Source organism: Drosophila willistoni, unplaced genomic scaffold, assembly GCF_018902025.1.
Source record: "Drosophila willistoni isolate 14030-0811.24 unplaced genomic scaffold, UCI_dwil_1.1 Seg522, whole genome shotgun sequence".
Taxonomy (NCBI): domain Eukaryota; kingdom Metazoa; phylum Arthropoda; class Insecta; order Diptera; family Drosophilidae; genus Drosophila; species Drosophila willistoni.
In genome coordinates, this window is record NW_025814450.1 from 6,512 (window position 1) to 31,607 (window position 25,096).

The window sequence follows — 25,096 nt, forward strand, 5'->3', positions numbered from 1 at the left end:
CTTGCAATACTTGCAAGAAGACTTGTAGCCACAAGCGCTTACTCCATGTCCAGTTCTCAAACAATTAAAACACATATGTTTCTCCTTCGCAAAGGTGTAACGTTGCTTGATAGTCAAGCTCTGGAATTGAGGACAAGCCGACAGTATGTGCTCAGTACTATGACATTTCATACAATTACCTGTAATGGCAAGCATGGTGCGTGCTTGCCTTTTTCCTTTTTCATCCCTCGGTTTGCTCACTACATGATCGACAACTTGACTGAGCTCAAGGCGATCGCATCGTGAGTCCAAAAACTTGAGCAACTCTTCAATGGTAGGATTTTCGATATCCTGGCTTTTGTCGATCCATTCACGTCGGGTAGCCTCATCAACCTTGTTGATGAGCAAGTATATGAGCCAACAGTCACGGCCCGTTTGTCCAGAAGCGTCTAAAGCCCGAATAACATCACTGGCTCCGCAAGTCAGAGCGCGTAGCGATGATGAGTTTTGCCCAACAGCTTTTGGCAATGCGGTGAATGTGTCCATCAGTAAATACACCAAGTAACGGGCTTTTCATATCGATCACTCAATGATTTCCATGCAGTGTCGTAATTTGCACCACTACGGGCAAATGCTGGATGAGTATCGCTGCTTCTCCTATGACGCATGACTTCATGTGATGAAACTTTTGGATATTCGTCAAAGTTGTCTTTCCGTCAATGGTACTCTCAAACAGGTCTTTAAAGGCATGCCACTCCTTGTAATCTCCACCGAAGGGCTTGATGTTGATTTCGGTAACTCACAATCTCTTGGTGCCGGTGTTGCAACCGACTGTGAGCCTGACGAAGACGAAGTTTGCTGTGGCGAGAGCAATCTCTCAACCAATAGTTGCTGCTGCTCCATTTGCCGTTGCTGGTGTTCCATTTGACTCTGCATCTGGAGTTCCATTTGACGCTGTACCTGGAGTTGTAGTTGTTGCTGTTGATTTTGCAATTGTTGCAGAATTCCTTGGAAGACCGAACCATCGTTGCCAGCCGCGACGATTTCTTCCAACTTGCCAGACGTAGCCAAGGTAGCTCGTAAAGCCTTAAGGCGGGCATTTGCTCTTTCATATTTCTCCTCGTATATCTCGAAGTCTTCGGTAGGGTCCACATAACCCTCTAGTTTGTCGTATTTGGCCAATTCGTCGCCAGACTTCACGAACTCGTTCCACGCATTGGACAAAGTTTCCAATTTGGTGTCAATTGTGAAGACGTCGGCATCCTGTGCAGGATTCTCTGCATATCCATATATGCGGGTAATGGTTGTCTTCAATCTTCCTCAGGCCTTTATGAATATTTTCATTTCCTCCATGATGAAATGCCAAGAAATTTCCACTGCTTGTGTGGACCAAAAATTTCAAGACGCGTGTTTTTCCCACAGATGTGTTCCCTCACGATCTCGTCGATTATATCGATAACAGATACCGATAGGCGAGTGGCGCCACCGTTTATCCACGCTTTTTCCAATAAGCACGCGATTGTCTATTCGATAGTAGGCCAGAACTATCGACTACTAACTTTGAGGTTAACAATTTATTGCAACCACATTGCAACAAATTATTAAGCAATGAGTAACAAACAAACAATGCCCAACGGTCCGGCTCGAAGGACCAAATTATGATGAACAATAAACCACTGTGTTTAATATCTCATAAGAACTTACTTTATTTTACTTCAATGTTAACTCAACTACGTAGGTCATATAGGGTTATAAAGAGTGACAGAGACAGAGCATACCAAACTGGCGGCAGTATATTCTAGAAAACTTAAGAGAAAAAAAAAAAATGTATGCCTTTTTTGAATCTGTGTTTTTTTGTACAACTAGTGAAACCTACACGAACTGAAATCCTATTGAATACTAAAAACGAATTGACTAACTACCCTGAACGCAGGTACTACATTGAAAGATCTGAGTGACATTTAAAATCTTTGATATTGTGATACACTAGAAAAATATGAAATTTAAAAATAAAGTAAAAGGGTGTTTGCCTTTAAAAATTTACAACAAAATGTATTAATACATCAATTTGAAAAGTTCTTTTGGTAAGCAATATATATATTTGTTCACTTTCATCCATTTACACTAGAACCATGATACACTAGAAAAATATGAAATTTAAAAATAAAGTAAAAGGGTGTTTGCCTTTAAAAATTTACAACAAAATGTATTAATATATCAATTTGAAAAGTTCTTTTGGTAAGCAATATATATATTTGTTCACTTTCATCCATTTTGCATGAATTATGTAAACTTTCCTTTAGATAAATTGACTATATTTTCTCTGTACTTAAAAACTAAAAAACAACAAAAACAAAAATCCTCTCTTATTTGCCATTTTGCGCTTTAGTGCCTACTTATGCAAGTTCGCTTTAGCGCAAAGTGGAAAAGTTGAGAGGAAAATTGATTCATAATTTTTGTGCATTTTCCCTGTAATCAGCAAAGTTTTCAGTATAAAATGAGCTGATATAAATAATCGAAAAGGTTAATAATTTCATAAGTAGAGATAAGACTGCTTGCAAAAAGCATCAGAAAATTTAACAAAAGGAATCACTTTTCACAACAAAACAGAAATTGTATGAGTAATCACAAAAGTTGGTTATATATATCGAATTTAAGTCATATCTATATAATTTACAATAAAAGTGAATGTATGGAAGTAATTTAACTCAGCTTCTTTCTTTAGTCCCTAAAATAATGAAATTTTGAAAAAGCTTTTTTAAGTGATTTAAACAAAATTGTGAGGGGTTTTACATAGATTCATTCAACACTCTGTAAATAAGAGCTGTCAGCATATTTCTCTTTTTATTTATCAGTTGTGGCAGACAGAATCGGCAATCCGTTGCCATTTTCAATAGAGGGAAATTGTGGCAGGTTGTTTACTACTGCCACGAAATCGATACGATATCAACATGGTAGCCAATTGGAAGGTATACTGTCTCTCTCATCACCTACTTCAACTTGATTCCTTTATTCGATGGATGTGCTCTACTGGAGGAAATACAAAACCGTTGTAAGCTTCTCAATATCAAATACATATTGTGGTTGTGGAAAGGGGCGGAGGGATTGCTCTGTGTGTGTGCCACAATGCGATACAATTTAGATTTAGATGCTTTGCCTGATTTATTTCGTATTGAACGTGTGGGCGTGTTGCCGACGTCTAAGTCGTGATTGTCAACGTGTCTGAATATGAGTCCTAATGCTGTCTGCCAAAAGGTGCTTCAAAATTCGATAATCTTTTTGGCAGCAGCAGCGTCTTTAAGTTGTCGTTGCCTTTAATAGGCATTAGTTTCCATCAAATAAACTTAAATTATATATACATATATGCAGTTAAACCAAATGATATACAAAGGAAAAAGTTTCACTTACTTTTGCAATTGTCAAGTGACCATCATCTAAATTTCCAATATAAAAATCAATTAGAAGCTGTGTGCATATTTTTTCATATCAGGTTGGGTCACAACTTCCTCGATTCGCCAAATTGAACATGAAATACCAATTGTTCGATTACGTGGAAAACCACATATAATCCTATCCGCCTTAAGGTTGCGAGTAAATCCATTTTATCGGATTGGACCAAATACGTCAAAATCTTTTCTACAAAACATATTTATATTGGATTATTTTGTGTACAACAAATTTATTTTAAGATTAAGAAACATTTACCCCAAGCACTGCGAGCCGTTGAAGAAATCTGAAAAAACAATTTAAAGAATTTGAAGTTTTTTAATTGGACAATTTAGTTACATACATTTTTTTCTTGTGGTGTCAAGTTTGGAGTTGATTCAGACGTTTGTGGTGTTGGGGAACTAAATCTGCTAAAATAAATAAAGGAATAAATACATTTATTTAAGGGGTTACGCCACCCCTGAGGTCCAAAAAACAGGTGAAAAAATGAATTATTGCTGTGCGGCCAGTATACAATTTAGTTTTAAAAAATTTTTTTTAAAACAAAATGGCAGAGATATGGGCCGGCAAGTGCCACCATGATTTGTAAATCCTTGCAGGTGGGTGTCAAATTTCTCGGCTAAACATCACCCGAAAAATCCAAAAAAAAATCTTGTTATTCAGGAAGGCTATGGCTATCCGCCCACGTAGGATTTTTTTTTTAATTTTTTTTGGCATAATGGCGATTGTTTGAACAGAAAACGCTTTTTTCGGAGAACATTTTTGGCTAAAAAAATTCATAACTTCCAAACAGGACCTTAAATCAAAAAATCTTACGTGGGCGGATACCCAACACTGTAAAGAATATGTGGTAAAAATTTAAGCCAAATCGGTCCAGTAGATTCGGAGATATTTGACACCCCGGTTCAAAAAAAGTAGTTTCGAGAAAAACGCAAAAGAAAACCAGAGGGCCGGGTTAACTTCGGCCGTCCCGAAGTTTGTATACCCTTGCAACTTTATGCGGTCTGTAAAAACTATTCACTGTTGCTGAAATTTATATTTTCTTTACACATATCAAATATCTTTAACTAAATTGTAGTAAGAAATAAAACAAAATTGGATTGCTGCTATTTCTGTGATAAGTATTTATTGAACAGTAAAATTTTGTCCCACAAAGTTTTCACATACTCAGCCTCCCCACGACGACAAGTCACAATCCCCGAGGAGGTATTTTACAATATCTTACACACTAAAATATTCTATAATTAAATTAATCTACTTAATGTTTACAAACTATATTTTAAAAATATTGCATCATGATGGCTATACGGCGATGCATATGTCATAGCTATAGCCTCCGGTAAATTACTGGTTCCCCAAAGCCAATCTATTTGAGTTGAGTGTTTGTTGTTGGTACATTCAAAAAAGAAACTAAACCCCTATCATTAAGACGAGCTTCCAACTGATCTGTGCTGGAAAATCGGCAAATATTGAAATCCCCTACTACTACCACATTATAAGTTGCTCGAAGAGCTCGAACTTTATCTACATCTTTCATAATTTCATTACGAAATCTTGTTATAGGGAATTGTGAATTCCTATAAACAATTAGAAACGACGTATTATAGTACGTGAAGGCAATCGACTGATAAACCTTTTTTTTTTTTTTTAACGTTTAATATATATTTGTTGAATCTACTCTTAAATTAGAGCCTAACAACAAGTTTGAGATATTTTTCTTAGACTAGTGCTTAAGATAAATCCTGGGGATATTGCAGGCGGCCCTAATCACTTGTTATTGGGTTGGTCTGTCATTTCTTTTAAGACGAGTTCTATTATTAGTTCGCGTAAGGGAATTGGCAAGAACATTTGGGTGTGCATCCAGTTTCGCAGAATACTTTAGTTGTTGAGTACCTATTTCAGATTTTACGCTAGGTATATTTAGATCATTTTGAATGTTGTCGTTTCGTATATACCACGGGGCCCCCGTGATTGATCTTAAAATCTTTGACTGCGCTCTTTGTATAATATCGACATTGCTGGTACTTGCATTTCCCCATAGTACGGCTCCGTAAGTCCAGATGGGTTTCAGTACGGAGTTGTATAGGAGGACTTTATACTCCAGACGTAGAGGGGACCGAGCATTGATGATCCAATGTAGGCTACTCGCTTTCAGTTTAAGCTGTGACTTTTTTGCTTCGATGTGCTTGCGCCAAGTTATCTTCTGTCTAGGTGGATGCCAAGGTAAGTGACATCCACGGCTTCAGGAACTGGTACGTTGTTTAGCATTAGAGCTGGGCAGTTTCTTCTGTTAAGCGTAAATGTAACATGTTTGCATTTCTGCTCGTTGACCCGGATACGCCAGGTTGCTAGCCATTCCTCTACCACCTTAAGGTGTTCCTTTAGTTTTGCAGAGGCTTGTATTGGGCATTTGGATCTGCTAAGGATTGCCGTGTCATCGGCAAAAGTGGACGTTGTAAGTCCTAAACTCGTTGGTAGGTCTGCAGTGTACATCAGGTAGAGCAATGGGCCGAGTACACTGCCTTGCGGTACACCAGCTTTGATATCAAAATCAGCGGAGACGGAGCCATTACATCTTACAGCGAATTTCCTATTGTAAAGGTAAGATTCCATGAGTTTGTGTGTGTACTGTGGCAGTTTTTGCCGGATTTTGAACATCAGACCCTCCAGCCAAACTCTATCGAAAGCCTGGGCAACGTCGAGAAAGACAGCCGCACAGTATTCTTTTAGTTCGAATGCTGTTCGTATTTCGGATTTCGCGGAAGCCAAACTGGTGTGAAGGGATTGTGTTCTCCGATGCCAGAAATGAGTTTAGGCGGATCTGCAGGACCTTTTCAAAAAGCTTCGAAAGACATGGCAGCAAACTAATTGGCCTATAGGATGATGGCTGGGTTTTGTCCTTTCCCACTTTAGGAATCATGATGATAGTGGACTTTTTCCATGTTCTTGGGAAGTAGCCAATTTTTATTATAGCGTTGAACAGTTTGCAGATATATTGTATTGCAATGATAGGGAGTTCTAGGATCATTTTCGGTGTGATTAGGTCATGGCCAGGGGCTTTTTTCGGCTTTATGTGGTTTTTAATAACTGCAGTGATCTCGTCCGATTGGAGTTCCGAGTACTCACTATCCGTTAATGTGTTCGAAGGGGGAAGTACAGATGAGTTTGATGTTGGATTTGGCTGGAAAACCATTTTAAGATGTGTGGCAAATACGGATGCCCTCTCTTCGTCACTGCGGTCCCATCCACCGGTTGGACTCCTTATCGGTGAAATTGTCTCTGTAGGAGCGCTTAAAGTTGGGTGGGCTTTCCACAGAGGATGTTTAGTGCTGGTTGGACTGAGCTTTTCTATGTATTTCCTTTGAGCCCAGCTTTCCTCTTGCCTTAACGCCTTGGAGAGGTTGCGATGAGCTTGCCTTAGGCGAAGTTTTGCTGCTGGTGATCGAGTAATCTGCCATTCTCTTCTTAGACGTCGTTTTTCCGTTACTAATTGTTCTATCCGCCGGTTCGTAGGCCTGTCAACAGGTTTGGTGTAAGAAGAGGCATGTGGAGTAGATACTCTTGCTGCAGCTCCCATCAGCGACTCAAGTGCAGAGACGCACATATCAATGTCCTCTGCAGCATCCAGTTTCGGCGAACAGTCAATGTGGGCACTCATGTACATTTTAAATTTAAGCCAATTTGTTTTGTTGTTTGTAAGCCTATATGGGCGATCAAGTACTTGAGGTCTTGTTAATAATGTGAATCGCATGGAGAGTGATCGGAAGTTAAATCTAGCAGTGTTTCCGCAGTGATCCGATTACGTGGAATCCTCTTGGTTACTGCGAAATCAATCAAGTCAGGCACTTTCTGTGGATCTGTGGGCCAATAAGTAGGCCTACCCGGTGAGACGCAATCCATCTTATTGAGAGGGTTGACTATTGTGTTGTACAACTGCTTTCCTTTAGGATTTACCAGGCGAGATCCCCAGTGCGTATGTTTGGCGTTATAGTCCCCTGCTGCAATGAAGCGATCTCCGAGTGTGTTAAAGAAATCGGTAAATTCCTTTTCAGAGATTGAGAAGCGTGTGGGCAGTACAGGGCGACCAATGTAGTGTTGCCGCAGCTGGTTTGGACGGTTATAGCAGTTGCTTGTAGGTGCTGTGTTTCAAATCTGTTGAGGAACGAGTGTTTTATACGGTTTTTGATTAGGATACCGGTCCCGCCATGAGCTTTTCCGTCTGGATGGTTTGTTGCGTAGAAGGTATATTTTGGTATTTGAAAATTATTTTTTGATGTTAAATGTGTTTCCGAAATCAGCAAAACGTCGATTTCACTTGAGTCTAGGAATAGTTGCAGTTCATTTTTGTGCTTGGAGATGCCGTTAGCATTCCAAAGACATAGACGTAGGGAAGCCATTATTTATTCTCGATAAGCTTCTGGATAAGCAGGTTTTGATTCCGCATCAGTTCGTGCATACAGTTTTGCATGAACGTCATAAAAGTGGTCATGTTTTGATTGAGTGAGATCAATAGGGCCTCTAGCCCACTTGGAGTTTGCTGGCCAAGCTCTGGTGCGCTAGGTTGCGGATTCTGTAGATGGCGGAGTGACGGGGTCTCTTTCGCGGGCTCCGTCTGTCCAGTTCGGAGCACACTAGCGAAGGATACACTAGGACTGGTTGTAGCAGTCATGTTGGATGATCTAGCAGCCTTGGCGAAGAAGACATCCGGTGTAGTTTTTGAGGCGTTGAATATGATTTTTGGTCCAGCTGGGGGTTTGCGCCCGTTTAGGTGTGATTTAAGATCCTTAAAGACAGGACATCCTCTATAGTTGGCCGTGTGGTTCCCTCCACAGTTGCTGCATAGTCTTAGTGCGACGTTGTTTCTGTCCTTGGTGCAAATTCCATCTTCATGATGTTCGCCACAGCCAACACACACTGACCTAAGATTGCAATTGTTAGTTGGCAGTTTTTACACTGCGGTGGTTGGCGTCTCTTATGGGGCTCCTCTACGGTGATTCTTCTGTGCAATAGAAGCTGTAGGTTGTAGATCGGGTGCACTTCATTTGGCTTCGACCGCTTTGCATCTGGTTGGAGCTCGATTTTAAAGAGCGGCTGTGCGACTTTGTTCCTGTTGATGATGTTGACAACGGACTTGACCGCAAACCCTTTTTCGACCAACGCGTCTGCTATTTCTTGAGTAGGGACCGATGGCTCAATCCCCTTTAACACAATCTGGAGCCCTTTACTGCTTTTTAGTTGGTAGGTATAGAAGTTGATGTTAGCATTACGGATGTACTTTTCGATGATGCGGAAATTGTCCTCAGTTTGGGCTTGACATTTAATTTCTTTAATGTTACCCCTATTGAGAGGGGTTACAACAAAGTTATTTGCCCCTACTGTTTCTACTAGCTTCGAAATCAGGGCGCTGCAGTTGGCTCCACGGATGTATAAAGGGGGTGGTCTAGCCGATTTAACTTTATCTACAGCGCCGGCTTGATCGTCTTGCTGATCGGCAAGAATTTTAAAACGATTCCCGCTAAGGGGTGCTACTCGTTCATTTGGTTTGGTTATTTTCGGCGTATTGCCACTTTTTTTCTTTTGCGGGCTTAGCTTCCGCTTAGTTATTTTAATATATCTGTCCATTCCAGTTTGGACAGAAGTCGTTGGGTTTACGATTGTGGCTGACTCTGGGCGACTTGTCGTTGACGGCTTGAGGCAGGTCAATACTTCGGCAGACGTTGCAGTAGTTGCTGTCAACGAGCTGACGGTGCTGGTTGCTGTCAACGAGCTGACGGTGCTGGTTGGTGCAATCGGTGACCCAGTTATCGATATTGATGGAGAAGCACACTGCTCTCTCCACGGTAAGTTGCTGTTAATTGCTGAGTGGCTGGCACTTTCGGTGTTATTGCTTACGTTAGCATTCGGTGGGGTCGGCGACACCACCGAAAAGTACGCGTTGTTGCGTTGGACCGAGAGTCGACGCTCACGTTGTTGTTGTACAATTAGTTCTTGTAGCTGTTGTTGGTGGGGATCGAGAGAGCTTGGGCCCGAATTGGTGGACATGGCTTTTGTAAAAATTACGCACTTTGTTGTTGCAACTTAGTATTTATTGCTATTAGAGCAATCTAATAGCAATATGATTGTAAATAGGCGTCTCTGAGGCGACTGAGAGCCCTACACAACTTTTTGCAAACGCAGCCTTTTTTTTTTTTACACTCCGTCTCGGATTTGTTAGGTTTTGAGACTCAAATAGAAATTCTACATTTTGCAAAATACTAAGTTTTGCCAAAACTAATATTCCATTCTTTGAAATACCATCAGTTCGATTCCCATCAATTCTTCTTATGATGCCGAAATCTTCAAGAAGATACTCTTCAGTTGGAAGAGTCCAAGTTTCGACTAAGCATAAGAAGTCTGCTGAGCAAATAATTTGGTCGTTGCGTATGTCTTCGAAGTGTGCCCGAAGAGATTCAACATTGTGGTAGTACATTGTGACAGATGCTGACCGGTTTATAAAGCATTCATAATGCGTATGCAAAGCCTTTTCTCCTCGAAGCTTTACAAGCTCTGTTTGAACATTTCTAGCTCCAAATCTAGTTGGAGCATTAAAGTCACCTATTAGGAAAAGGCCCGATGCGCTAGTTGCCCTACTACAGCCAACGTAAAGCGAAGCTCGGCTAATGTTTCTTTGTAGATGCACTGCGACTTTGCTATATGTGGCGCCTTGGCTTTTATGAATGGTAATAGCCTCAGCAGGGACAACTGGAAATTGCTTCCGATCGATTGAGGCATGCTCTGATCGTCCACATTGGAAAACCCGAGATACTTTTTGTATCGGAGTCCAGTCAGGGTCAGGAATATTTCTAATTTTTGATCTTGCGATCGCACCAACCGATGTTTCCGTAAACTTTATCCATAAAACTGTTATAGCTACTGAGCCATTTCTACTGCTTTGATCAATCTGCATCAATTGCCCAGTCGCACCATTTACAAGTCCGTCACTTGTATCGACATTTACATTAACCATGTACTTTGCCTGTGTTTTTAAATGTAAGGAGTAGGCAAGACCTTGAGTTTTCGACTGCTTCATACTTTGCGCGTGCCTTAATGTATTTTGCTTATTAGTGGTAGACATATTTGTCGCTTTAATAGTATCAATTGCAGTTGAAATAAATTCCTCCGTATTTATTTGGGCAAGTTTCCTAGTATTATAATTACTGACTTCATCGTTTGAGCAGAATAAATGTATAGCATCGGAAGGAACATCACTTGAGGTGACAACACTTTGTTTGAAGAGCTCAATGTTCGTTTCTGTCATATTGGCTTCGGACATATTATTTAATGCAACAGCAAAATCACGATCACCGCGCTGCCGCATTATTTCTGTAAGCTCGAAAAATTTGAAACTATCCCACAGGTTTGTTCCAGCTAGAACACTATATGGATTAGAAGTCCTTTCAGAAAAGATCCAACTGTCTCCAACTGGCGAAGCTGCTTTAAGTCTCCAAACACTATTATAGATATTCCTCCAAAAAACATATCAGGATTTCTAAATACTTGGCGGAGCCTTTGATCTAAGTATGATAGCATTTTAGCTCCGACCATTGAAATTTCATCAATTATAATTAGTTGAAGGTCAACCAGTTTGCAATGCATCGTATTTAATGCATCGTGTGCCAATTGTCTTAAGGCCCCAGATGATTGGTTGATAGGTAAGGAGAATAGGAATGAAGCGTTTGGCCCCCAATACCAAAAGCAGCTTTTCCAGTAGGGGCGCATAGAAGAACTTTTACAGAGTCGGTGGAACCAGGTAATTTAGTCGCTCGCCAAGTTACTGATTGGTAAATTGTAGATATCAATCTACTTTTACCAACCCCAGCACCTCCACCTATATACTCATAGAATACTTTCTTGGTAGACAAATTCTGCATTATATGAGCATAGTACAGACGTTGCTTAAAGTTAAGCGAGCGTACAAGGGAACAAAGATTACTATCTGATACTAAAGGAAGTAGCTTAATTAAACGAATTCCGTTTTCTTCTTCGGCTTCGATTTCAACATTTTCGTCCTGCAACAGATTTAAATTTCTATCAACACTGGGTACAGCTAGAGCCCTGAACTCATCATCTAGGAATTGGCTGGCTGATACTTCTTCAGAATTATTTTCTTCTTCGGTATTTTCTTGCAATTCCGCAAGAACAGCTTCCAAGTCCAGATCATCGAACACATCATATTTTAATTTGTTTTCCTTTATTAGGGTGTTGTGAACCCGGAATGTATGTTCGTTGTCATTTCTAATAAGTTCAGTCTGTTCACATCGCCAAGGCAAGAAAAGCATTATGTGCTCTCTAAAATAGTCGGCTGGTGAAGTATTCAAGCTGAAGCGCCGCCATCTAATGATTTTTGGTTTTAACCGCAGCTTTACAGAACCATTTCCATCCATCTGAGCATAATTTGGACGCGCTATAGTTCCTTCTTCTTCGCCACCGACTTCTTGAACTTCTTCGTAATTTTCATTTTCTGCTGCCCGTGTTGTTGATTTTTTGAAATCATAAAATGCTGCATAGTCTGCCAAGGATATTTGATCCAAGGAGGCGTGTCTCTGAGTATATCGGTCAATCAAACTGGACACATAGATATCAGTCGAGTCATCGGGAAGATCCTCCAGCATTCTTCAGGATTTAACCATCCGAACTCTTTTATCTGGGTGGGATGTATTAATAAAAATTTCTGCACTGTCTGCCTCAGACATGTGCAACCCCAAAATATTATATGCAGCTTCCTGTGCTGATATTTCTGTGCCATTAATGAATTTGTTACCGAGATGTTGCAGCTTTCTTTTAACAGAGATATTTCCGTGACTTATCTCAGCCATGGCTTCACGAAGCAATTGAGAGACGCCCCTGTTTGATTTCTTTATGTAGTTTATTATGTAACTACAACAGGCATAGGCGTCTAGGATAAATTGAATATCCATGTTTGCACGGTGCAGCCCCAAAATATCTCTATTATAAGCATTTTGCAACCTATCAGTATATCTTCGGCGGAGAAAAACTTGCGGCTTTTTCAAACTCGATCTTAAAGCAAGCTTATACCCCTCATATGTAGTATCAAGGTCGGACAAAAAATTATCAAAATTATTAAATCTAATAGCTTCTTCCTCTGTGCTGAGCTTTAAGTATTCTTTAATTTTTTTGAAAAGGTTTTATATTGATCAATATTCGCCTCTTCATCTTCTAATGGAAACAATATTTCAGTTTGAGGCATTGGCGGGTAAGGCATGTTAAATCGACAAAATTCTTGACCCCGAAGTTCCCTTAGACATGATGCGCTGTGTCTGTGGCGCTGGTACCGTATCACTTCTTGTAGTTCAGAATCATCTCCGTTGGTGGTGATAAATCTATCGATAAAATTCACCATCTGTTCAATATTGGTGGAATCGCCATTGTTGAACTTTGGAGCTCCAGTAAACCAGTACATGCCATGGGAGTGGGGTGACCCTCTGTGTTGGAACTCTATTCTCCAATAATAGTGCGACCGTTCAAATTCTCCAAATATATCAGATTTGAATAGTTTCATCAACTCTCGCAGTCTATTATCAAAGTATCTAGAACAGGTAACTGGGTCGGATCGAATTAACCTAGCCTTTTCAGAACTCGAAAGGTTTGCCGCTTCCTCTTCACTAATAATATTGTTATCAAAAAGTTTTACAAGTATAACCAAAAGCTCAGTCCATTTGGTTTCAGCAGCAGATAATGTTATAAAAAATGTAGGCAACCCAAATTGTCTAATCATGGCAAGAACTTTCTTTTTTCAGCTTCCCAATGAGCTGGAGCTGAACGCAAACCTTTAAGAATTTGATATCCATCGTCATGCTGAACCAAACTATCCACATATGAATCATCACGCATATTTGCTGCTGTTACATTTGGACCAGATTTTTTTCTAAGACAAATGGATATCGAGTTCTTAATTCGCTCAAGCTCGTATCGCTTGTACATATAAAGAACTTTGGGGACTATAGCACAACGACGATCGTAATAGCGGATTTGGGAACGAGCTTTTCGGACATATGTAGTTTTGGCTTTGAAAATCTGGCCACATGAAATTGTAGGAAAGGACAGTTCTTCTGCGTCTTCGTCCAATATTAAGTCCACTGGACGGCGGCCTTCACCGGGAGCCAATGCAATACGACTGGTGATTGCGTTCTGCTCTAGTGCATTGTTGTCCAACAAAGTCTCTTGACCACCCGGATTTAAATTTTCTTCTTCATCTACATTTGGATTATATAAAAGGGAATTATTTTGACCAAGAAGTTGATCGACAACTGACCTATCGGCTACGTCTGCAATATAAGGAACTTCCTCTGCATTGTTAAATTGAGGAAGCCAATCTTCAGACACGGTAATGCCATGTTTTCTCCACAGCTCAGTATTTACCAAAAACTGTACAGCATTGAAAATTTTGGCAGGACGGATGGTTTCTGTCATAAAATTGTGGTTATACTCGAGCTTGCGTTTTAAATGGACTTGGATAGTATGGGTATTGTCAGATGTGCGTGGAAGGGCCGTAACAATATCGGGGACGGATATGGGAATATTTACCACAGCACCTCTGATACCACATTGCCTCTCATAGCCTAGGGACATTATTCGCATGAAAGGAATTCGCGGCGATACAAAGCGCTCTTCAGCGCATTTTAGATCTTGGAGGCATTGAGGAATATCGGAAAACTCAAACCCATTACCAAGACAAATGGTGGGAATTTTGCCGGAAGAAACGGCTTTGTGGCATGTAAGGCAAAAGAAATATTTTTCGGACGGACAAGGGAACTTAACTGATAGAAAAAATGCGTTGCCTACATCTAAATTTGGATACTTAATGGATATAGATAATTTGTGCAAACCACGTACCTTGTCTGGGAACCACGTCCCTCCACAGCATATGCAGCATTCCGATGGTCCTTCCTTGATTTTCCTTTTGTATATTGTAATTGCAGATCCTCTTCTTTGCTGAAGTTCTCTTTCTCTCGCTTCCTCCCGTTCTTCTTGCGATTGTTCTGCTCTTGCTGCAATATTCCTTTGTGATTGCCTCATAGATGCTTCCAATCGATTTTGAGAATTTCCTCTGTATGTAATAAGCCGCTCCTCTGCCATTTCCCGAATTTGTTGTTCTCGTAGTCTCCGTTGCTGGCGAGTTTCTCTCCTTTGCGATGTGTTTGCAGTTCGTTCCTCGGCGCTTGTAACAGGGTTATTCCTCCTTACTCGGTGTTGTTCAGCATTCCTCTCTCGTTCAGCTGCGCTGTAGCCTGGATCTAAGCGAGCTTGACGACGTCCGGCCGTGTTTCGCTCTTGTTCTTCAGGAACATAGCTCGGATCCAGGCGAGCTCGACGACGTCCGGCTGTGTTTCGCTCTTGTTCTTCCTCAACATAACTCGGATCCAGACGAGCTCGAATGTGCGATGTCGTATTTCGAAGGCGTTGTGCAAGTCTAACTTGTAGGCTGCGGCGCCTTTCAGAATGATTTTGAGCGTCGAGTTGCCGTTCAATTTCGCGCTGTTCTACATTGGCCTGTCGGACAGTAGCCATGTATTGAGAATGGCGATTATTAATCTCAGCCGTGTTAAGCTGATAATAGACACGAAATCGGTTCCGTGCTGCCCGACGTCGAGTTTCTTGGGATGAGGAAGCAGCGCGTGGCATTTTAAAAGCTTTAAAACGATTTACAAAAAAAAAAAACAATAAATAAGTTAATTTTAATACGGCAATTTGAAATCTATTGAAATATTTCCGTGTCGTAACCGGAATTAAAACACACTTTTCGATTGTTAGCTTACCTTTTACTGATGTGTTCCAACAAAATACTTATTCACTTTATTCACTTTAGTTACTGTTTTAGACCACTTTTAACTTGTTATTAAACACTATAGATTACAGGTACTTTTCATTCACTTTATATTATATAGTTTATGTTTACTTGTTTGTTGTTCACTTTATATTGAAAGTACTTTTCACTTTACACATTCACTTTTAAAAGAGTTCAAGTTTTATTTTGGACTTCAGATATACGATGTTGCTCGCTCAATTTTTTTAAATTGACTAAACCGTTAAATGAAATGTGCAATTATTATATATAATTGTCTCCTAAAATTCAGGTATTTAAACTGGGTAAAACGTCTTACCTAATTGTAGGTACCTCTTTAGGTACCGAATTTAAAATTAGAACACGTGCACTTTTACGCAACAGGTCATTTTTATACATAAATGTTTACCTATTATTCGCACATATTATTGTCTAAGTGGGTCGTTACCTGAATCCAATGAATCCATTTACAAAAAAGGGTCAAATATTTGGTAAACGACATTCTTGAATATAGTTTGTGTACGAATTTCAGGTATATAAAGTGGACGACCGGTAGGTGGAAGTTCCTAATCCCCTTTTCCGATTTATAGGTACCGAATCAACCTGTGCACTATTGCACAATAAGTATTTTGGGAAACAAACGCATCTAGGTATACTTTCAATTACCCTTCAAGAATCACTCCTTTTGGATTAAATGGTATAACCAAAATTTGTGACAATTGCTTAGAAAATATCGAAGACATCGAGAAGACTCACTGTTTAACACCGACTGCTGTTTTGGGAGCTAATGTCACCCAATCTTAATCAAATTTGGCACCCTAGAACAAATATTAATTTGAATGACAATAGCTTAGAAAATAACGAAGATATTGAGAAAGTTCAAAGTTCGTGACTTTGCCGCTTGTCTGGGATATAGTCACCTGATCTTGCTCAGAATTTGACACAAATATTATTAGGAATACAAAACTGACAAATACCAACTTTCATGACAATAGCTATGAATATAATGAAGTTATGGAGAAAGTTTGTGACTTTGCCGTTTGTATGGAAGCTATATAGTCACCCGATCTTAATCAAATTTGGCACAAATATTAATAGCAATACAAAACTGACAAATACCAACTTTTATGACAATGGCTATGAAAATAATGAAGTTATTGAGAAAGTCACTGTTTGTAACTTTGCCGTTTGTATGGGAGCTATATAGTCACCCGATCTTGATCAAATTTGGCACAAATATTAATATAGCAATACAAAACTGATAAATACCAACTTTTATGACAATAGCTTTGAATATAATGAAGTTATTGAGAAAGTCACTGTTTGTAACTTTGTCGTTTGTATGGGAGGTATATGATATAGTCACCCGATCTTGATCAAAATTGGCACAAATATTAATAGCAATACAAAACTGACAAATACCAACTTTCATGACAATAGCTATAAAAATAATGAAGTTATTGAGAAAGTCACTGTTCGTGACTTTGCCGTTTGTATGGGAGCTATATGATATAGTCACCCGATCTTGATCAAATTTGGCACAAATATTAATAGCAATACAAAATTGACAAATACCAACTTTCATGACAATAGCTATGAAAATAATGAAGTTATTGAGAAAATCACTGTTCGTGACTTTGCCGTTTGTATGGGAGCTATATGATATAGTCACCCGATCACAAATATTAAAAGCAATACAAAACTGACAAATACCAACTTTCATGACAATAGCTATGAAAATAATGAAGTTATTGAAAAAAGTCACTGTTCGTGAATTTGCCATTTGTATGGGAGCTATATGATATAGTGGTCCGATCCGGCTGAATCCGAGATATACAACGCCTGCAGTATATACAAGCCTACATGCAAAATTTCAGCTCTGTAGCTCCAACGGTCTAGGAGGAGTTTGCGTTGATCCAGACGGACGGACGGACGGACGGACGGACGGACATGGCTATTTGAACTCGTCTCGTCGTGCTGATCAAGAATATATATACTTTATATGGTCGGAGATGCTTCCTTCTATGCGTTGCACACTTTTGACCAAAATTAATATACCCGTTTTGCAAGGGTATAAAAATGTACCGCGTCGGGGCCGACTCGGCCGCGCTCACTTCTAAACGCTGTAACTTCGGAACTAATTCGAATACCGATATGATGTAAAGTGTAAAAGATTCTTAAAACTATAGAGAATTTTTAGAGCCAAAATAAAAATGTTTTTTTTTTTCAAAAAATGTTTTGTTTTTTTTCGGGGGTGGCGTAACCCGTTAAGACACCTCAAGGTAAGTTTTACTTACCGGCAGCTTTTCCATTCTGAAGTGTCCCAGTTGGACGTCTTTGCTGTAAGAAGTTAATGTATGAATTTTAAATGTGGCTAAATACTTACATACATATTTTAGATTACCTTGGGTTGAGCTGTAATAAAAAAAAAAAGAAGAAATCGCAAAACATGTGTTAAATTGCTGAGCGACGCCACGCTGTCTGCCACGCCAGACAAATACATTCACATACATACATACATATGTATACATACATATACTGTATACACATATGTATTCACTTAAATGTTAAAAAAGTTTATTAAATAAAGGACATACCACCTGTTTTATTCATTTCAATTAGGAAATATATACAAATTAGTTATTAGATACTGTAAATTTATAAAAACAAAAATTAAACTTGTAAAAAAAAAAACTTATTTAATTCCTTAAACATGTGCAAAGTGCAAGTCTGAAGTGTAAGTGCTGCCCATCAGTGGCAGCTTATGAGAAATTATGGGCAACGCTGAAAATTTGCGGTACGGCAACCCCCGGTAAATAAAGAAGCGTCATTAGCGCTATTAGAGCGGAGAAGAAGATTATAAAATTGTTCTAATAGTTTGCTTAAATATCAGATTTTGGGTTTAGGTCACATATATACATTTATTTGTTTTTTCTTTAATATTAAGCGATAATTCGGGTATATCAACTTTAATGAGCTGAAACGATCCAACATAAAAATAATACGATTCTTGAGGTTATTCTTCAAGTCTCCAAGTAAATAGTGAAAGGTGAGTGGAAATTGCCAACTACTAAAAAGGTAAGCACATACGTACATACATATAATCGAAATAAAAATTATAGAAGGAATTTTTTAAGGTTGGGGAAAAAAGTGTTTGGAAAATGACAATAGTACCAATATGACTAAAAACATATGAAAAGTTACTAACTATATTTCAAGAAGCAAATATCTGAATTACAGCCAATTCGATCAAAGCATTTGAAAAATGAGAGAAAGGAGACATTTTTACTCCCTTTAAACAAATTATAAAAACCAAAAAAATAAAAAACCAAAATAACATATTTCATTTTAGTAGTTGGCTGTCATAATTTTGTCGTCTCAGCTTCTTACGCTGATCAGGAATATATATAATATACAAAACATCTGAGCAATTTTATAATATTCTTTACGAAAGTGAAACTCAACAAATAAATAAATGGCTGATAAAGCAAACTCATTCATTAGTTTGTATATAAATCAGTAATACTCAGAATATATGCCAATTAATTATATTTTCTATTAAAATACATGTGTATCCCTTCAGTACCGGTCGCCGGGGAATCGCTGGGGACATGTCGCTTGTCCCCGGGGACAAACTGACGACACTCCCATTAAAAATGCGGCGACATTTAACATTGCATGTCCTAGCTTTCAAGACCGGAACGACAACCTATCGACAGTTGTCGCTCCAGTCGCCAAGACAAATGTCCAAATGTCTTGCCGAACGCCGGGACAAACAAGCATTGTGTTGCCGCTTTGTCGCTTTTGTCCCTCTAGTTCCGGCGACCAGAGGGACAAATGTCGCTCAATGGTTCACACAAGACCATTGTCCCTCTAGTCGGCGGTACTGTGAAATTTTTCGCTCTTGTCGGCGGCGGCTGGAGGGACAATATCGCTAGTGTGTCAGAGGGACCAGAGGGACATTTTTCAAAGTTTGTCCTAGAGAAGAGAACGACAATATCGCTAGATTATCCCAGGGACGAAAGCGACATTATCGCTAGATTGTCCTAGGGACTAGAAGGACAATATCCCATTTTGTCCTATGGACTAGAAGGACAATTCAAAATACATAAAAAAATATAAAATAATTGAATTTATTTTATTTTACTTATTTTTTATTAAGCTTATTTAACAGCTGCTGCTTCAATTTTCAATTTTTTGTTTTGTTGTCCATATTTTAAGCTCAGGCCATTGCATTCTGAAGCCCACCTTCCGGAGGCTGCCCCGGGAAAGTGTTTTAAACTGCTTCTGGAATAGAAAAATTTAAGATATTAGAAATGAAATGAATTATAATATCAAAACTAACGTTTTTCAGTAATTAATGTACTTACCGAGAAGAATGTTCAAAGCCTTAAGATAGGTTTCAAGGCTCAACTTTTTGTGTTTCTTATCCAGGTTGTGGCTCTTCACAAGAGCGAGTTGTCTCCAGCTACTTGAGAGGTATAAATATAAAAAAGAATTAAAATTTTGTGCTTTTCATACAACAGCTGTGTACTTACTAGATTTTATGAATTTCCGACGTAATGCTGTTCTTGAAGTCAATTATTTCTAAACCAGTTGCTAATGTTTTTTTTTTGTGAGAAAAAAAATTAAATTATTACAAAATAACAAAAAAATTTATCTTTTGGCACAGCCCGGGGTCGAAATCGCATTTAATTTTGTTGGCAAAATACTTTGTTTTCCTTTCACTTTCTGTACTCATATTTTCTTACTCTTTTGATTAGCATTCGATTATAAATAATGCTATTAATTTAATTTAATACTTTGCCAACAAAATTACTATTCACTATTTGTGTATATTATAGATAATATTTAAATAGCACTTACCTTTATTTATATCAAAAATCAATTAGAAATAACTAATACTTTTTCACTGCCGTCGCACATAGGTAGATTTTGCAAAATTAGGCGGCCAAAATGGAAAAAATAATTAAATATTATTGTTTCCTATTAAAATACATTAATTTCCTATTAAAATACATTAATTTTTTTTAACTTAATACTAAAATAGCAAGGTTTTCTATTGAATATGGGTTAACTTTAAATGAAACATTACAAAAGTTGGCTTTATCTATTAGATTATATTATTATTTTTAAATTCAGAGTTACCTAATATTATTTAAAAAAAAAACGAATATGTTTATTCCGCTTCCGAGTCCAAATCGTGATGCTCAGCAGTATCATTTGGCTCAGCAGGAATGAGCATATTTATGGTTTCCCTTGAAAAATTCTTCCCTTGTAAACTTTCTTGCAAAGTTGAGACGGTATGATCGGAAATGTTTGTTGCGCGCTTCTGCTGCTTCTTCGGATAGTTGTCCAATTGGCAACAATGCATTTTCAATTATGCTAGCTCCATGTAATAGAATTTTTTGCAAGGGAGCAAAAGAACTTAAAAATATATTTGCATAAGAGTCGACATCATCAACAAATGTTTTGTTTAAACCTATGTTGTTGTGAGCCATCACATCCCCATTTGCAAATAATATTTAAGGACTCTCTTTCGGTTTTGTTAAGAGTAATTAACAAATCTTCCAAATAAATCGATAAACGGGTTACTGTATGATCCATTAAACTTTGAAGGTCCGTTTCCGCGCTAGTAGCTGTAATTTTCCTAGCCATTTTAGGTGGATAGCATTCTTGTTTAGCTTTTAATAATAGATCATAACAGGGATAATAGCCTTTGTTTGTTGTTCTTATTATTTCGTATTGTCGCCTTGTCAGATCAGCCTCAACAAACATTTTGAGAGCTTCAGAGGGCGTAAGTGGAGGAATGGTTTCATTACTCTTGGAGTATGACTTTCTATACTTGCCAGCCCGTGTTGGTGAGTTCGTTATATCCTTAAGGATTTTAGAGGCATTTTTTTCCCATCATTTTGCAAAACCACTTGTGCAGCATGGACTATCACCTCAGGATTTACCAAACTTCGTATTACCTCAGTCTTTCTTCTCTTGCTTCGATCACTCGATTCAGAAAACTGTTTACAAGGACGTCCTTGGCGATTTGACGAATCAATTGGTATTTCAAAGGTCCCTTTTAACCACAAATAATTTTTTTTCAAGAATACTTCCATAGTATTTCCCGCTCCAGACCATCTTTGTTTGACTTGTGATTTGAAATGTGAAAATTTATGTTTCAGAGATTTTTTGATAGTTTTAGAAACTTTGGAAGACTCGAGGAGGTAACTTTTCAAAAAATCTAGTTTTTCTTCCATGGTTCGTAAATTTTGGCCTTGCATCAGGTCAGATAAATACCTTCTCGTCACTTCTCTCACACCAGAGGCACTAGCTAAACCCACGCAATTAGAAGACGCACCTATACCAAAATCGAAATGTCGAAATAAAAGTTATAAAAAAAATATTATACAAAACAAAAAATAATAAACAAACACAAATGACGAAAACGAATGCAAAAAACTAGCAGCAGCTACCATTTTCATTTTTATTACCTTAAAACATTGACAAACACAGTGATACCACTCACAATGAGGGGAGCCGGGGGTAACACAACTAAAACATTAAGTAAACATGAAAAAGACGTTCACAAAATACACAAAAAAGGTTAGGTTATTCAAAAATACACAAAAAATATTTAATTGGTCAATTTAATCTTCAAATAAGAATAAATTAAAGTAAATACCTTCAACTTCAAAATTCACTATAAATAATATTTTTCTAGAGTACTCTGTCACACGTTCTATCCCTTTGAAAAGCGTTTTTGTTGTGGCGAAAAGCAAGCAAAGCGTAGTCCGGCTTCAAACATGAACACGTGTTCATGTTTTCAATGGAATTTTTCGCAAGTCCCGTTAGATTTCCAGAAAAATCCGGTTTGCCATCAAGGTTGTTATACAATTTGTGTACATTTTACCAAAATATTGTGTGATTGATATTTTGATTTTTAGGCTATGGCCACAACCACTGTGCACCGGGTCTAGAATTTTTTTTTTTTTATCGGCGCGCAAAAACTTTGAATAAGTATATTTTGTGAATAGGTGGCTATAGGTGGCCAACTATAACTTGATATAATTATTGAAACTGTGTATAAATTATTAAATGATGAAATATTACAGGGACGGACAGGAAAAGTAGTTATAAGCCCCTTTGAAATTTTTATTTTTAGAAAAATCTGTCTCAAAAAATGTGGTCTTTTATAACAATGCTAATGTATGCAAAACATTCTTAAAATTGGTGAGTACTACATAACACATAAAGATACATATCTGGACTATTGATATCCATCACAATTACTTTGATAGTAACTTTGCAAAAATAAATATTGACTTTGGAAAAATGTATCACTGAAAACGGCGAGAATTAAATATGAACACTGTGAATGATAATCGAAGTTTGACTACCTGTAATTCGGCGCGGGCGCTATTTTGAAAGGTGGGAATGATGAGGTTAGTTTCTCGGAAGTATCTCCTAACAATGTGCATCAATAGTTTGTTCTTAAAATGATTTTTTTTTTTACTTTTGGCCGCCTATTTTTGCAAATTCTACCTATGTGCGTCGTTAAAGCCGAATTCTACTGTATTTCTTTCGTTATATTGATTTCATTCCTTATTTCAAATAATTCCCCTTTTTTATACAATTAAAATGAAAAAAAAGTAAAGAGTAAAAAAATTAAATGTGATTTCTATTGATTCTACTTACATTTACTTATTCTCAATATTGCCAAATATGTGGCATCTTTTAGGGGCCATGTAGGAAGTCGTAAAGATTTCTATTGCGTGCAAATAGGGATGTATGCCGAAAAGATGCTACAAAATATACAAAAATATTTTGTTCATAGCACACTTTTATTACTCTTATTTTTATCTTCGATTTAAGGATATCAGTATATTTTTTCTTCCACTATAACCAACCACACAACATAGCACACAATTGTAATTTAAAACTTTGCGATAACAAGTGATGCACATCCAACACACACACACAAACACTCATACATTCACTCACACCCATTTGCTTTTACCTTCCACCTACTTAAAATAAGAAATAATGTTGACTGCTGATTTAGTAACCGCAAAATAGCTGTTACCCTGAACTTTACTTCTAATAAATTGTTTCATATCTGCCGCAAAAAAAAAAAGATGTTGGCTAATATACTCCGACCAGAAAAAGCAGCGGCAGAGAAAGATAGATAACTCATACGCCGTCGCTTGGTCTCAAAATTGCTGTTTCTGTTGTTTCTGCTTCTCTTTCTGATTTCCCTTTTTACATATGCATATATATTTTCCCCTTTGCTTATCAGAACTTGACTAAAAAATAGGAGAAAACCCGAAAAAAAAAGAATTTGAGAAATTGCCAAAGACATTACGATTGCAACACATTAGCCCGAGGAAAGAAAAAAGGGAGACCTTTCCTTTCTTCTTTCACCTAACTACCTACAACATAAGTCATCAGTAACCGCATATGTAATATGGAATGCATTTGTGTAGAATTTATGAGTCCAGAACCAGAAATTTAAATTTACATAATGTCAATTACAGTAATAGAAATGGAAGAGAATTTTTCCTTTTGGTGGATTCCCAAAATCAGCAGGAAAGCTTCTTGTTAGATCAAAATCGGTGTTTGTGGCGGGGCGGAAGGACCCGATATAGTACCAAGTGGTTGGCGGGTGCCAATATCTTCAGGGTCTCGTAGGTGAGTAGAATGATTAAAACGCGCGAAAAACTTCGTTTTAATTATATGTTGATTTATTTAATTCACAAGGTATACCGACACACACACGAAATGGTTCGGTTTGAAAGAAATGACAAATCGCAAATTATAAATTAAAGGAGATGAACGGGTGTTCGGGTGAAAAACTCGATTCGCAATAATGGCGATGCCCATTAGAAAAACCCAGTCACCCCTCCTGGTGTGACCGTAGATGCCGAGGATCAAAAAACCCTCCTCACTCTTCACTGCTCTTCGCCGCTCACTGCTGTTCACCCGGTGGCGTGAACATACCGCCCCCCTTGCAACATGTTGCAATTGCCACCCTGGGCATATAAAGGACGGGGGACGGCAACGTTCTGGAGCGCCTAGATCCCACAGGAGCCGGAGACGACCCATCCGAACACGGTGCTCTGGGCTGCAGGAGTACCGCTATGACCGGGCACACAGCCTGGTTGGATGACCTCCGGATAGAGGTCTGCCCCGAGCACCACGGACACCGACGCCGGCCGATAGAAATAGGGGTCGGCCAGGATCAGGGTGGCGAATCTCTCCCGAACCGGCGCCGCCACTTCCCGGATGGGAGTGCGGATGAGCAAGTCCTCTTCGACCCGGAATATAACGTTCCGTCGGAACGTCTCGTCGGACCTTGACTCGAGGACGGCCGTACAGGCTTGGTCGACCCCGACCTTGGTCACAGCTAACCCCAGGGACCGGGCAAAGGAGCGATTGATGCGGCTCTCAGCCGCACACGCATCGAGAAGGACGCGGGTCTCGAAGGATTTCGAGCCATTGCCCAACCGGAGAACTGCGGTTGGCAGGACAGTCGTCGTCCTGGCGTGGAGCAGGGAGGATAGAGAGATTTCGGGTGCGCCTTCTGGGGAAGCGGAGCGGTCGGACGATGATCGGGAACAGGGTTGTAGCGGGGGTGCAGCACGCCCGGAGGGGGGTGATTGGCTGCGACGCCGGGCGGAGGCACGTTGTCTCGGCGGTTGGTCGGCCATGTGGAGCAGGGTATGGTGCCTTTGCCCGCATCGTCGGCAACCATGGCGAGTCCGGCACGCGTCGGATGAATGCTCGTGTGCCAAACAATTGGGACAATACTTGTTGATCAGCACCGCCCGGAGCCGC

General features: G+C 38.9%; 1 long non-coding RNA gene across 1 annotated transcript; it reads right to left on the reverse strand.

Moving 5' to 3' along the window:
- Positions 1 to 3,820: 3,820 nt before the first annotated feature.
- On the reverse strand, positions 3,821 to 17,884 carry LOC124461522. The gene is made up of 4 exons (XR_006955123.1): positions 17,866 to 17,884; positions 17,673 to 17,683; positions 17,566 to 17,608; positions 3,821 to 3,836 (listed from the first exon to the last, which is right to left on the reverse strand). It is a non-coding gene; the product is annotated as an uncharacterized LOC124461522 (long non-coding RNA).
- Between the last annotated feature and the right edge of the window lie 7,212 nt (positions 17,885 to 25,096).